We start from the raw sequence: 14,275 nt of genomic DNA, 5'->3' as shown, positions 1-14,275 counted from the left end.
CAGCCATTTCATACTCAATAAGTGAGAAATCCTTTCCATTGAAGAGATCTGGCTCCTCTCATGGGCAGCCTAGAGCTAAAGCTTGGATGCTGAGAGGTGATGTAGGAATTACACAGTTACCATCTCCGCTGTGGTAGCAAATAGGTGGATGCCACTTCCATTAAAAAATCAAATGGAATTTCTTCTACTATGTTTCTTCTACTACTTCTAATATGTCATGGTAGTTCCAGCTTCTGAAGAGCAGACCCCTGCCAATTGTCCATTGTCGATTTGGCTGGGAATATTGTTTTGTTCCAGAGTGGCTGAATGCAGTGCTGGGGAAAGTTGTGGTTTTTCACCTTCGGAGTTTGATTGCAAAAGTCACTGAAAAAAAGAATGACAATGAGGTTTGTCAGAGTGGTGCTGTCAGACTTCACTTGACATCTTTGCTTTGTGTTGGAGATTGTTGTGTGTTTGCACAGCAGGGAATCAATGTCCCCTTCCCAATTCAGCCCAGAAGGTCCCCAAGGCTCTTACTGGGAATACTTCTTATTTACTTTCTTTCACTTGTGATAACGTAATCTCCAAACTGCCATGAGCAATTCCTTGATTTCTTCTGGAGAAAACCACATGGCCAAGGCAGTTTTGCAAAGGAGCCCAGAGTTGCGTTTGGAAAAGAGAGTGCAGTGTGTCCTGATAAGCTGCTGCATCTGCCTGTGTTTTTATTCCAGGAAAAAAAATGCTCTATGCCAAATCTTTTTCAGTTCTTTCACCTGGAAAAGCTCTTCCTGGAACACAGGGAGGAGATGTTTTTTCCTCAGGTGCTTGGGCTGGACTGGGACCGCTCCACAGCTGAGGAATCATTTCATTTTTCCAGAAGGAAGCAGAAAACTCATGGACTTCCATTTACGAATGGTTGGAGAGAAACTTGGAAGAAATCTTGCAACTTGTTTATATATATATATATATATAAAACTTGTTTATAATAGATATATATATTTATATATAACTCATCTTTCTCCTCACCGGCACCTGTCGTGGTCGTTTCCTCTCCAGGTCCTTATTTTCCTCTTTGCCTCTGTATGCCTCAGTCCTTGCTGTGTGTTTGGCACTCTGTCTTTTGCTCCATCTTCCGTGCCTCACTCGTGTTCCTGTTTTATTCTCTGTGCCTCAGGGAGAATGCATTGAAATTACCTCTGCAAACTTTCATCCCGAACTGCAACCAGCGGGGCAAATGGCAATGAAAACCTTCCCAAGGCAGACAAGTTTAATATCTTCTAAACATTTCCTGGACACTTTGATTCAACATGATTATCAGCCCATCATCCAGTAACCACTTAGTGCTCTTGGACTCAGAGACTCACAAATATGGGAGCCCCTCTGGCTTGTGGGGCATTCTGATCTACTGCCAGGGGATCTATCCTGTCATTGACCTCAAGTTCAACAGGGACATCTGGCACTGATGTGGCTTAAATGCTATAGAACAGAAATAGTACCATGTGTGCACTGCATTTATCCTTTCCAAGGGAAAACACCGCAGCAAGTACAAACTGAGCCAGCTGAAGGCTCAGAAAGCAAACAGGAAACAAAATAAAGAGAAGTTACCCTCAGAGTCCAAATTTTCTGAAGACCCCCACTTTGAGTGTAATCAGTATTAATTCTGGAAGCTTTAGGAGCAACAGGATAGGGAAAGGATTGTAAACCCTCCCAAACCCCTTCAGCCTTCCATCACGGTGCTCTACCCGCACTCTGCACATCTGTATGTTCTCCTCCTGAGCCTGGCTCCAGTTGTGCAGATTGCCCTGGACTCTGGGACACCTCATTTTGTGTCTGTTTACCTTGACTTTGCCTGTTGAATCTCCTGCTGCTCCTCTTCATTTCTTCTGTGCACAATCGACTGCAAAAAGGGAAGATGAAATGAAATGTACTGAGCAACCTAACAAGGAGGAGACAAGAAAGGCACTACCACCTCTGGGCATTGAGAAAAGTTCCATGAACTCTAAGAAGTGAGGATATACATACATCACTGCTGATCTCCTCCAGGTCCCCATCCATGAGAAAGAACTCGGCAATCCTCTCAGAGGGCTCCTGCAGCAGCCTGTGCAGCAAGGGAACATCTCCACTGCTCAGCTGCTTTTCTGCAATTTATAAGCAATGTCACAGGACATGGAACACCCCACAGGGGCTCTGTCTACCTCCTGCAGTCCTGAGCCTTTTCTCCTGACACACATCCCACGCTGACTCAAGTGTGATCACCAGATACCTTACAGGTCCCTAATATTGTGCCACTTCAAGCACCTTCTCCTCAGTTCCCTCCTATTCTCTCAGATGTTCCCATTAAGGGAGATCAAATCTCCCTTTTCCTGAAAAAGGAAGAGTAAACTGCTATGGAAGTAAACTTCTTCCACTGAACAATGGGTACTTGGAACTCAGCATATGCAATCCAAAGCCGTCAGCTGAAAGGGCCCACAAAACAATTGTTCAGCTTTTCCTCTCCAGAGGAGACATCTCTGAAGGGTCCCTTACAGGGCCAAATGCCACACCCCACACCCAGTGCACAAACGAGAGAGAGGTCTGGGACGAGTCCTGTTACTCCAAGGGACACATTCCACACACCCCCACACACAGAATGATCAGAGATAAGTGATCAGGCAGCAGTGACTGCCTTACCTCCAGATGCATGGGTAACTTCATGTGCAAATTCATGAGGGCTGTTTTCTATCTTTGGAATAACAAAAGAAAATCCATTCAGACTCACGGATCTTTCCAGCACTTCCCTCTCAGCACATTTTCGCCGTGTGTCTCAGCTCAGAGATTTGGATCCAAGTTGGAGACAGAGATCCTGTCTGTAAAAGAGTTAAAAGATACTGGATCTGGATAAGACAGAAAGCTGTGCTGCCGTGTTCACTGTCCCTGTGTCAAGACAAGCCCTTGCATTCCTATTCTGCCCAAAATCAGTAACACACTGTGACCCCAGATCTTTCCTGCCAGAAAATTCACAGGGAGGGGTGGGCATAGAATACATGAAAAATATAAATATAAAAAATACCTAGATACAGTTTAAATAAATGTTTTATTGGTTTTATTTGGTTAGAGGGAGAGTTTTTAATAAATAAATATAAATGATGCTGCCATTGAGAAGGACACAAAAAAACCTCGGAGTCATTCCAGCGCTGCGGGACACTCCAGAGACCGCCCAGGGCCCCTTGGGGGATGGATTTGCCCCTGAACCACCCGGGGTGTGACACTTGGGGCGATGGGGACACGGTCCAGGGCCCCCTGGGGGATGGATTTGCCCCTGAACCACCCGGGGTGTGACACTTGGGGCGATGGGGACACGGCCCAGGGCCCCCTGGGGGATGGATTTGCCCCTGAACCACCCGGGGTGTGACACTTGGGGCGATGGGGACACGGCCCAGGGCCCCCTGGGGGATGGATTTGCCCCTGAACCACCCGGGGTGCGACACATGGGGCCATGGGGACTCGGACCAGCCCCAGGTGTCAGCAGTGACCATCAGGAGGGGCGGGCACTGCTGGGGGCTGGTTCCGGGGAGGGGTTCGCTGCTCTCTCTTTGGTTTGCAGCTGCTGGAGGAGAGGAATTTACGGTGGGCTCCGGGGGTACCTCGTGGAACGGCGGTGAGAGCGCTGGGACGTGGAGCATTGCTCGGGAGGGGCCGAGGGAGGGAGCGAGGGAGCAGCTGCTGACCGGGGCTTTGCACTGGGCGCTTGTCCCCTTTTCAGTTGTATCTCTGGTGCCCCCGGAAAAAAATGGGGGCTATGAAGACAAACGGAATTTAAATTGAAGGAAGTACCTCCTCTTCCATTATTGTGTGTTTAAACCAGGGCAATGCTCCTTCAGCTGTGATTTTAAGGGGACTGAGAGCCAAGGCAGGAGCGGCACCACCCGTCCGAGCCGCTCTGTCCGCTCCGAGCGCGGGGCTCGGACACCGCCGGGACCCTGTGGGCTCGGCGGGCAGGGGCGGGCGGGGCTGTCCCGGCTGTCCTGCCGGAGGAGCGGCCCCAGGAGCGGCTTGGCTTTCCTACCGGGACCTGCGCTCCGCCCGGCACCGGGAGCGCGGGGCCATGCCGAGCCCGCCCCGTTTGCCGTCTATCTCCCGGTCCCACTCACCGTCCATCTCGCGGTCCATCTTCCCGTCCATCTCCCGGTCCATCTTCCCGTCCCACTCCCCATCCATCTCGCCGCCCCCCTCCCTGTCCCGATCGCTGCCCAGCCCCGCTCCCGGTCCATCTCCCGGTCCATCTCCCCGTCCATCTTCCGCTCCCCCTCCCCGTCCATCTCCCCGTCCATCTCCCGCTCCCCCTCCCCGTCCATCTCCCCGTCCATCTCCCACTCCCCCTCCCCGTCCATCTCGCTGTCCATTTCCCGGTCCATCTCCCCGTCCATCTCGCCGTCCATCTCCCGGTCCCGCCGCGCCCGCTGTCCCCTCCCGGTCCCGCTGTCCCCTCCCGGGTCTGGCCCCCTCCCGGTGCCACGGAAGGGAACAGCGGGGATGATGAGGCAGGAGCAGAAGCTGCTTTGGTTTCTGTCAGCTCCAGGCTTGGAGAGCACTGTGGTTTGAAATCCTCCCGCCCAAATACAGTGAACTTGAACTTCTGGGCACTTTTGGACCCCTCTGTGCCACTCCTGTGATCCTTTACCTGCGAGCTGTGGCCTCAGAACCCTGCCCCTACTGCATGGGTTTTTACACGTGCAAATTAATTTTCTTAGGGAAACCATCACGTCTCATGAAAATCTATGATACAGTAGCTGATAGTAGAGCTCAGCCTTGCTTGTTTTCTTTAAAACCTGTTCTAAACAGGACTCTGAAACTGGAAAATGCAAAGGGGTGGGAGTTGCTCTCCATTTTTTATGGGGTGCTGTGGATTTTGGTACGGCAAGTGACACCACCAAAATAAAACTGGAAGAAGTGAGGACTCTGCAGTTCATCCTTTAACGTGTGTGGGTGCAGGAAATGTCAAAGCCCAATTCTGTGTCTCTAACATTAAGTGCATCATCTTGAAGTGCTCGGTGTGGGGTTTTTACATACATTTTTATGGTCTAAAGGCATTTCTTGTGCCCCAAAACCCCCACAAGAACCTTCCAGAAGCAGACCTTCATTGCATAGCTGGGATTTCAGATTGCTCATAGATTCTATCCTCCAATCTTCTCTCAGGTTCTTGTTCCAGAGGTGCTCTGACCCCAGAGCCATACAGGGTCTGTAGCCTTGATAAATGGGAATGAAATTGGCCCAGTCTGTCAGGAAAGCAAAAACATCCTGGGGTTTGTTTGGCCAAAGACGGACCATGAAGATGTCTGTACTTCCAGTGGGGGTGAGTGCTGATCCTTTTGGGACATTGTAGCAGCAATCCATTTTTTAAAAGAACACAAAGAGCATCCAATGCAGAATAGTCTTTAGGAAACACACCCAAATAAGAGACTCTGCTTTTCCTGTAGTTCTCCCTCCTGTTTTCACCTGGGCTGTAAGGATGGGCAGGGCCTGTATTTATCATATGAAAGCGATGCTCCTAAATTTCTCCAGCAGTTCTGATTACTATTATTACTCTTTTTCTGTCAGAAAACGTGCTGATTTTGCCCTTCTCACGTTGTTTTCTGGTGATGGCCTGGTTTTGGGGGTTGTGGGGTTGGTTCTCCTACTTTTTCTGCTGTGGAATTTCTTCCCATTATCATGCTAAGCCCGCTCTTTTGGCTGCACTCAGCTCATAATGTGCAGAGAAAGAGAGAGAGAGACACGGTGTCTGCGACTGAAAAACAGACAGAAACTAAGTTAACAGTTTTTGTTTTGTCAGTAATTTTTCTAGCTGCTGCTGTTTCTGTTTGTTTGGTTAAATATATTAGCAAAGAGCTGTTTTTCCTTCCCCCCATATCTTGGCCTGGGAGTCCCTGATTCCAAATTTATATAATGAGGAGGGAGGGGGTTTACATTCTGCATTGCAGGGAGGGATTTTCCTGCCTTTCTCGGCAAATACCTGCCTTTACGAGCTAGGAGGTGCACGGAATTGAGGCAGGGAAATGACCTCAGGGAACAGCTGTAAATTCAAAGGCAGCAAGAGAAGATGTACAAGCACAGGACAGGAAAGGGGAGAGGTTTCAGAAAGCATTTCTGTGGTCTAATTAATAATAATTTCTGATTCCCCAGGGAGAAGAACACCAACTCACAGCAATTCAGGCCTGGCAGTCCCCTGCAGTGAGAGCTCAGCACACATCCACAGAGGCAAGTCCAGCATCTGAAAGAAGAAAAATAAACAGAAGAAAAAGGTAAATTCTTTTACTTCAAAGTTGTTTCAAGTTCTTAAAGCCCGAGCAACATTTGCTCTGGATTTTGTGTGGGTGAATCACGAACACTGGGCAAGGGTCATGCCGTTCATGCAGCTGTAAGCCCAGGGTAATTTAGAGGGGACACAAGAACTGTTTGTGTAGGAACATGCGAGGGGATGTCAAGGGGAGTGAGGTGGCATTTTTGAGAGGATTGCTGAGGTAACCCAAGGGAGCCCAGCAGACAATTTCTCTGGGAAGTCCGAGCCCCCTGTGGAGCGCAGCGAGGGCTCTCCAGGGGTAGCGGGGAGGGCTCAGAACTCGGGACTCTCTGTGTCCTCCTTCCTTGGCAGCAGCCGGTGAGGAAGGGAGGAGAGGCTCCGTGCGGGATGAGGCTGGAGAGAGCGAGCAGAGGAGCGGCCTCGGGCTGGAGAGGGGCAGGAGAAAGGCAAAGGGACCTCCCTGGGGTCACCATGGCCTGTGGGGAACAGAATGGACACTTGGATGACCAGTGGAGGTGAGGAGTGGATCTGAGCTCATCTACAGGGAAATGAGGAGGGGATATTTTGGGGGGAAAAGCTGAGGTGCTGAGTTCACTCACCCTGGCACAAGTTGTGTTTGCACCAAGTGCAGAAAGCCACGAGGAACCTGCCAGGGGCAGGCCTTCATTGCATAGCTGGGATTTCAGTTTGCTCATAGATTCTATCCTCCAATCTTCTCTCAGGTTCTTGTTCCAGAGGTGCTCTGACCCCAGAGCCATACAGGGTCTGTAGCCTTGAGAAATGGGAATGAAATTGGCCAAGTCTGTCAGGAAAGCAAAACATCCTGGGGTTTGTTTGGCCAAAGACAGACCATGAAGATGTCTGTACTTCCAGTGCGTGTGAGTGCTGATTCTTTTGGGACATTTTAGCAGCAATCCATTTTTTAAAAGAACACAAAGAGCATCCAATGCAGAAGAGTCTTTAGGAAACACACCCAAATAAGAGACTCTGCTGTTTTCTTGTAGTTCTCCCTCCTGTTTTCACCTGGGCTGTAAGGATGGGCAGGGCCTGTATTTATCACATGAATGCGATGCTCCTAAATTTCTCCGATGCTCCTAAATTTCTCCGGCAGTTCTGATTACTATTATTACTCATTTTCTGGCAGAAAACGTGCTGATTTTGCCATTCTCACGTTGTTTTCGGGTGATGGCCTGGTTTTGGGGGTTGTGGGGTTGGTTCTCCTACTTTTTCTGCTGTGGCATTTCTTCCCATTATCATGCTAAGCTCGCTCGTTTGGCTGCACCCAGCTCCTAATGTGCAGAGAGAGAGAGAGAGAGGCACGGTGTCTGCGACTGAAAAAGAGACAGAAACTAAGTTACAGTTTTTGTTTTGTCAGTAATTTTTCTAGCTGCTGCTGTTTCTGTTTGTTTGGTTAAATATATTAGCAAAGAGCTGTTTTTCCTTCCCCCCATATCTTGGCCTGGGAGTCCCCGATTCCAAATTTATATAATGAGGAGGGAGGGGGTTTACATTCTGCATTGCAGGGAGGGATTTTCCTGCCTTTCTCGGCAAATACCTGCCTTTACCAGCTAGGAAGTGCACGGAAGTTAGGCAGGGAAATGACATGAGGGACCAGCTGTAAATTCAAAGGCAGAAAGAGAAGATGTACCAGCACAGGGCAGGAAAGGGGAAAGGTTTCAGAAAGCATTTCTGTGGTCTAATTAATGATTATTTCTGATTCCCCAGGGAGAAGAACACCAACTCACAGCCACTCAGGCCTGGCAGTCCTCTGCAGTGAGAGCTCAGCACACATCGACAGAGGCAAGTCCAGCATCTAAAAGAAGAAAAATAAACAGCAGAAAAAGGTGATTTCTTTTAATTTAAAGTTATTTCAAGTTCTTAAAGCCCAAGCAACATTTGTTCTGGATTTTGTGTGGGTGAATCACAGGCACTGGGCAAGGGTCATGACAATCATTTGGTTGTCACTGTCTGGGGTTCTGCCTGCTAAAATTCCAAACGGATCAGGATTTCTCCCAGACACAAAGTGCCACCACTTAGAACCTTGGCTGTTTTTGGAGTGCAAAATGCCTCATTTAAACTACTGTCAGGAAACTGGGCAGGCAACTTTTCTTTTAGAGTAAATTTGGCCACCTTTTGGATCCAGCGTCCCGGGCCTTAGACCGGGTTTCCGCCTGCTACAAGTCCAAATGGACCGGGATTTCTCCCAGACCCAACCTGCCAGCACTTAGAATTCTGACTGCCTTTGGAGTGCCAAATACCTCCCCCAAAATGATATCAGGACACCAGAAGGGTGAATTTTCATTCACAGGGAAAGAGGCCACCTTTTGTGTCTAGGGCCCTGTCCCAGTGACTGTGCTCTACCCGCTGTAATTTCAAACGGATCGGCATTTATCGCGGCTTCAAGCGGGCTCCATATAAAGTCCTGACTGCCTTTGCAGTGCAAAATACCTCTTCTAAACTGCGATTATGCTTCTGGGAGGGGGAGTTTTGGTTCAGAGGGCCAAGTGCCAATGTTCTCGTCCAGGGCCCCGTTCCTGCGACCCGGCTTCCATCTGCTACAACGCCAGACAGATCAGGATTTCTCCCAGACACAAGCTGCTAGCACTTAGAACCCCGGCTGCCTTTGCAGTGCAAAACAGCTCTTCCCTACTGATGTCACAGAGAATTTACTCTTTTCCTTGTTTTTTTTTACGAACCAGATAGCCCTGAATAGAGGTCTCTGTGACACTTACACCGTTCTTCTCATTCCTATTCTCATCCATCCTAATTAGTTACACACATAGTAAGTTTGAACATTTACTAAAGACTAATTATACCACCTAATAAATTCTCTTTATTAGCTAGCTATGCTGCTGAAACACAAAGTTTTATTTTTGATGCAATTTTTGCCCCTTTTTCTGAAGGCACCTATTGCAAAAAGGGAAGAATTTGCATTTCCTATAAAATTTTTTTGTATTGAAAAATGACTCCCCTTTCCCTTGCAGAATTTCCTCATCTCAAATTCAAGTCTGAGGAGCCAAACAGCCATAGTTATTCTGAGGCCTTTTATACCTCAAGGGATTTGCTCCTCCTTTTCCTGCAAACGAGGGGTGGTCCCAATCAGGGGTATATTAACCTCAGCCTTTGCTAAGGGCCTTCATTCCCTCTCTGGAATCAGCTGGGATAAGGGTTCTTCTCTCATTTCAATGCAGAGGATGTTTCATCTTGTCTCAGGTCTATTTTGTGATGATGGCATCAGATGGAGTGCAGCTCAACCATGTGTCCTGAGCCCCTGGGCATTCCTGGGAGATGGTGAGTAGTGAAATTATCAGGTTTTGGCCTGTGTGCTGCTCAGAGCATGCACTGATGTTTGGTTTTCTTTATTGTAGGTGACTAAGGGACAACAGCTCAGTGATGGCAGGAATTTCCCCGATGGTGAAGCTTTTTTACTGCACACCTGACATGGATTCTCATACCTGGATCTCTGACAGATAAGTGCTGGGCTCCAACCCACAGAGGGGATGGGAGCAGGATGCTGGGTCTGGAATTGTCAGGAGGGATTTTTGAGGCAGCTCTGGAGCTGGGGATGTCCAAGAAGCAGCCCCTCAGGCCCCATAAGGGGAAGAGTCTCAATTTGATCTCAATGCTGATTTGCACAGGGCAGAGCAGTTCCTCTGGGTGTCATGTCACTTGTCTATTGTGCAACCTGTGTCTGTGTGTGTTGCATTGCCTGTCTCTTACCTTAGCCCTTTGAGGGGCATGTCAGAAACCCTGAGGTCATCCATAGGATCTTGTGATCTTTGTATTCATCAGCCTGGCTGTGGTGCCATCAAACCTTGGTCTCAGGAGCTTGGACAGGCATCTGAATCTTTTCTCTTAGGGAAGCATCCACTCTGATCTCTTAAGGTCTTGCTCTGACCTGTATTGCCAGCTGTGCACCTGAAGGATCCATTACAAGAGATGAGGAATTAGAGGAATGGGAAGATAAGTAGAGGATTCTGAGGCAGCTATCTCTGCAGTTCTTGGAGCAAATCATTCTGCTGGCATCTTTTTCCAGCCTTGTCAGCTTGCTGTCAGTCTTCCCTCAGTGATCTCATTTTGCATTCTCTCAGTCCTCGTGGTCCTTCTTGCTGAGTTTTTTTCGTCCCCCTGTCCTCCCCTCGTTTGTCGTGTCCTGTGTCACGGGTGCCTGCACGCATTTGGTCTGGAGCTGCTCTGCCCTGATGCATAGTCAAGATAGGACAAGGTGCAGGGACTTGGGTTTTGTACTGTGGGATGGTGTTGGACTCTAGATCAGATCTGCACATTCACTCAAGATGTCTGGGGCTGCCCAGCTATTATGCTGGGCTTTAAATTTTGTTCTAAGTTCTTTTTACCTGCAGTTTTCTGGGGTTTTGGGTAGAAAATGTGTGGGGATATCTCTTGGCTCTCAGGTAACCACTCACTGACCTCCCGCTTCTGTCTCGCAGGTCCCCGAGGCAGATTTCCAGTTCTCAGCCGCCACCTTTCATGGAACCTATCCCTTGATGTCGAGGACCAGCAGCCAGAGGATGCGGTCAAGCATCCTATTCAGCGTACCGTTTCAGGTAAGGGTTGCAGTCCGCTTACCAGCTGAAGATTGTGTGACCGTCTGTGTGTGAGAGTTTGTGTCCATCTGCCACCGCTAGCGTATGCCTGTGCGAGTGTGCGTGGTGACTGGTTGTAATTTTGTGCGTAGGAGTTTTGCTTTCCAGGCTTTTCAACCAATTTTAAATTTAGAATAAAAATTCCCCAGCCAGGGTTTTTTTTTTTTTAAATTTCCTCCCTCGCTGGAGTTTTTTTTCCCGGGTCCCGGCCGGTCTGCGCGGTGAAGTTCATCACCAAAGTTTGGGCGCAGAACGGCCAGGGACCGGGGATTTCGTCAGGCAGGGCGATATTTGAGGTTCCTGGGGAGCACAGAGAGCCGTGGTGTAATTGGGCGCTCGAGACAAGAGCGGTGGCAGGTGAGCCGAAAGTTGTGTGCGGTGGATAAGGGTTATGTTTTATGGGTTCTGATTTTCTTCTCATTTTATTATGCAGGAAATCGGTTCTGGGTTTTGTCGGAGTCTGCCGGGGGTTCCCAGCGCTGCCGCTCCCACTCCGGCCGCAGCGGGGGTGGGACTCCGGGCACGATCCCTCTCCTGCCGCAGGGAGCCGGGGCTCTGCCGGTAGCTGTGCCGAGAGAGCGGCGGCGGGATCTCCTCGTGCAGATGCTTTATCTCTGCTGGAACCACCCGGGACTCCGTGACCGCCGTGCCGGCCCTGGAGCCCCAAATCCCGGCGCTCCCATCCCGTGGTACCGCCGGCACCCCGCGGGTGGGCAGAGCCCCAGCGGGAGCAGCGCCGGGCTCCCCTTCCCCGGGCCCGTACCCCTGTGGAACGAGCGGGGCTGGAGCACGGCAGGAGCCGGGCACGGTTCCGCTCGGGCTGCTTCTCCAATACCTGCCAGGGGAGAGGCTCTCCCTCCCTCTGCTTTGACACCTAAAAAAGCTCTGCAATGGCAAAACCTCATTTGTAGAAATTGAACTGAGAATTTTCCTCTTTACTTCCAGATCGCAGGATATGCTAAAGATACACTGGAGTGAGGGGAATCTTAAATCTGACTCTCAAGTCCGTAGGTTTCCTGCAGGTGAGTATTGCCAGGCCAAAACGATGGCAACTGCTGAGGCTGCTTTTGTGGCCCAAAGCTGCACGGCGGCCAGCAATGTTCCTTGGTGTTTCTGTGTGTCCCAGCTGGCTGGCATGTGGGGCAGGAGGAGGCCAGGAGTCCCTGGAAGGCAACAGCACCTCTTGTGCTTTGGCTCTGTGGTGTCCTGCCTGTGCCAAGCACGTCCCAGGGACGGACACTGGGCTGCCCAGGCAGCGCTGGCACAGACACGGCTCAAGGGCTGCCCGTGGCTCCTGGGCCAGGGGCTGCTCTGAATGGGCACCTTTGTTTCTGCAGCAAATTCTCATATTTAAATTAAATCCTTTTCTGGTGCTGCCCTGGACAAAAGTGCTTCCTGCATGCTGATGAAGGCTTTGTCTGCTCCATAACGACGTGTAATGAAGTGCTGTCTTCTCGCTAATGGGAGCCATCGGAGGTGATGGGTGCTTTGGCAGGTATTTTGTCGATGATCTCTTTCTGTCTGTGGTGGAGATCACCGGGCTAGGTCTGTTGATATGCTAATTACAGTCGTTGTCTATGGCCCCGGGTGCTTGGTGTTTAAGAGGTTCTTTTTATTTTATTTCATACAATCCTTTTATATAAACACGAATTATAACATATATCACAGGTGGGGTGAAGTTTTGTTTGGATGAAGATGGGAGTTTTTCAGGGAGCCAGCTGGAAGTGCAGAAGGGATGGAAAGGTTTTGCAGGTGGGTCCCACTGAAGGTGTGCTGGAGGCAGGGATGTGCACCCCTTTCCTGAGGGAAAAGAACTTGCAGAGGCCACTGCTGAGGCTCTGAAAAGAACTGAGCTTCTGCAGGGAGAGTTGTTCTCCTGTGGGCACAGGGGCCGTGCCTTGGAACGGGCTGGGAGCGCCTCCAGCCCTGCCTTCTCCTGCTTGGAAACAGCACCTGGAGCCCGAGCTATGGGGGTTAAACGAGCTGAATTCCAGGCAACTCTGTCAAGAGTCCCCAGGGACATGGGTGGGGCTGGGGGATGAGGGTTTTAAACAGCAAATTCTTTGGAATATTCACCTGTCCCTGTTGATGCTGCTGAGCTTCCTTGGAAGCTCTACTGGTTTCTGACACAGCTGCATGGGAATATCCACACTCCATGAGGCACTGTGAAGTTATGACAGTGGGAATGGAGCAGGGAATTTGGGGCTGTGGGATAATTCATGGGAACCAGCAAAGCTGACAGGGAACCCCAAATCTGGACGCTGCACAGAGAACAATCTTTTAGCTGCCCAGGTGACAAAGTAGCTCAAGCACTGGAATAATTTCTATGCTTGGGGTCACTGGACCTGGATTTTATTCCTAGCTTTAACCGACTTCTTAGATGATCTGGGGCAAATGGTTTTTCTATTTCTCCCTTGAATATTCCAGTTCTGTTCAGTAAAGGGTTTGTATAATATTTGCTTCCATTGCAAATATAACATGCTATCAGCTCCACCAGTGAAAAGGGTGTTTTCTAGATGGTGCATTTCTTTGCTAATTATGTGGTTTTGATTGCTGAACTGCCTTCAGATGTTGCTGTTATTAATGTAGAAATCTGTATTTAATTCTGTATCATTTCAGGAAGTCCCTTGACAGAACGTGAAGTAGCAGCCCCCAGTAGCTGTGTGTCATTTGCTGGTGCAGATGCTCCAGTAACCACTCCAGTGACAGAAAATGCAGACTCACCAGTCTGGGACTTCAGCAGCAAGCAAGGTGAGAGATGGGGATTCACACAGACACTCACTGGCTCTGACAGCCAGCCCAGGTGTGAAAAGGATGTGTGGTTTGGGAGTTTTTTAGCCCAGACCTGCATATCTGAGCTTAAATTAAAACAGATAGATTGACTGCTTTGAGGGACCTCAGCAGATGAAGTCATACATGGCATGTATGCAGGAATTAACCTGTGTGATCCAATCTTGTCTCCTCCAGTGTTTCTAATATCTGGAATTCCCTTCAGACACTTAAAAACTCTTCTACGTTCAACACTTCATTTTTCCTTTTCAATTTTTTTTCCAGGAATGCACTTCAAGCATTACAGCTCTGAACCAGTAACCCTAGTTCTTTGCTGTCAGCTGTGTTATTGAGTCATGAAGTAAATTGTATTTCTGTTCCTTCATAGTTTTTGGTCCTATCTTTTACATGTACAGCAAGAGTGAGGAGAGGGAAATACTTCTTGAATAAGCAGAAGCCCAGACTGTGTAGAGATGTGTTATGCTTTGAGGCTCAGTAGTTTTGGGGCTTGTTTTGTTCCTACCCCCATCAATACAGAAAGAAAAGGATTTCTCTGGGTGGCTCAAATGGCATTGAAACTTCAGAAGCATTTTACTGCTGTTTCCTGCTTTGCATAAAGTAATGTGGGTTTTGTTCTTAACAGATT

General features: G+C 49.2%; 2 long non-coding RNA genes across 11 annotated transcripts; one reads left to right on the top strand and one right to left on the bottom strand.

Annotated features, from left to right (window-relative positions):
- Positions 1-1,836: 1,836 nt before the first annotated feature.
- Positions 1,837-2,446, bottom strand: LOC116999223. Its single transcript, XR_004418541.2, has 2 exons — positions 2,002-2,446; positions 1,837-1,876 (listed from the first exon to the last, which is right to left on the bottom strand). It is a non-coding gene; the product is annotated as an uncharacterized LOC116999223 (long non-coding RNA).
- Positions 2,447-3,458: 1,012 nt separating this feature from the next.
- Positions 3,459-13,609, top strand: LOC117004914. 10 transcript variants are annotated; one of them, XR_004419721.2, is made up of 12 exons: positions 3,459-3,616; positions 5,155-5,311; positions 6,139-6,257; positions 6,608-6,771; positions 6,979-7,134; positions 7,982-8,100; positions 9,470-9,547; positions 9,625-9,774; positions 10,705-10,821; positions 11,294-11,882; positions 12,250-12,355; positions 13,480-13,609. It is a non-coding gene; the product is annotated as an uncharacterized LOC117004914 (long non-coding RNA). The 10 variants fall into 10 exon arrangements; XR_004419707.2 differs by lacking the exon at positions 6,608-6,771 and adding an exon at positions 11,144-11,217 and having other exon boundaries at positions 3,460-3,616; XR_004419708.2 differs by lacking the exon at positions 6,608-6,771 and adding an exon at positions 9,241-9,361 and having other exon boundaries at positions 3,460-3,616.
- Positions 13,610-14,275: the final 666 nt, after the last annotated feature.

This window comes from Catharus ustulatus, chromosome 1 (assembly GCF_009819885.2).
Source record: "Catharus ustulatus isolate bCatUst1 chromosome 1, bCatUst1.pri.v2, whole genome shotgun sequence".
Taxonomy (NCBI): domain Eukaryota; kingdom Metazoa; phylum Chordata; class Aves; order Passeriformes; family Turdidae; genus Catharus; species Catharus ustulatus.
The sequence above is the reverse complement of the archived record's forward strand: the minus strand, read 5'-3'. Positions and strand labels throughout refer to the sequence as shown.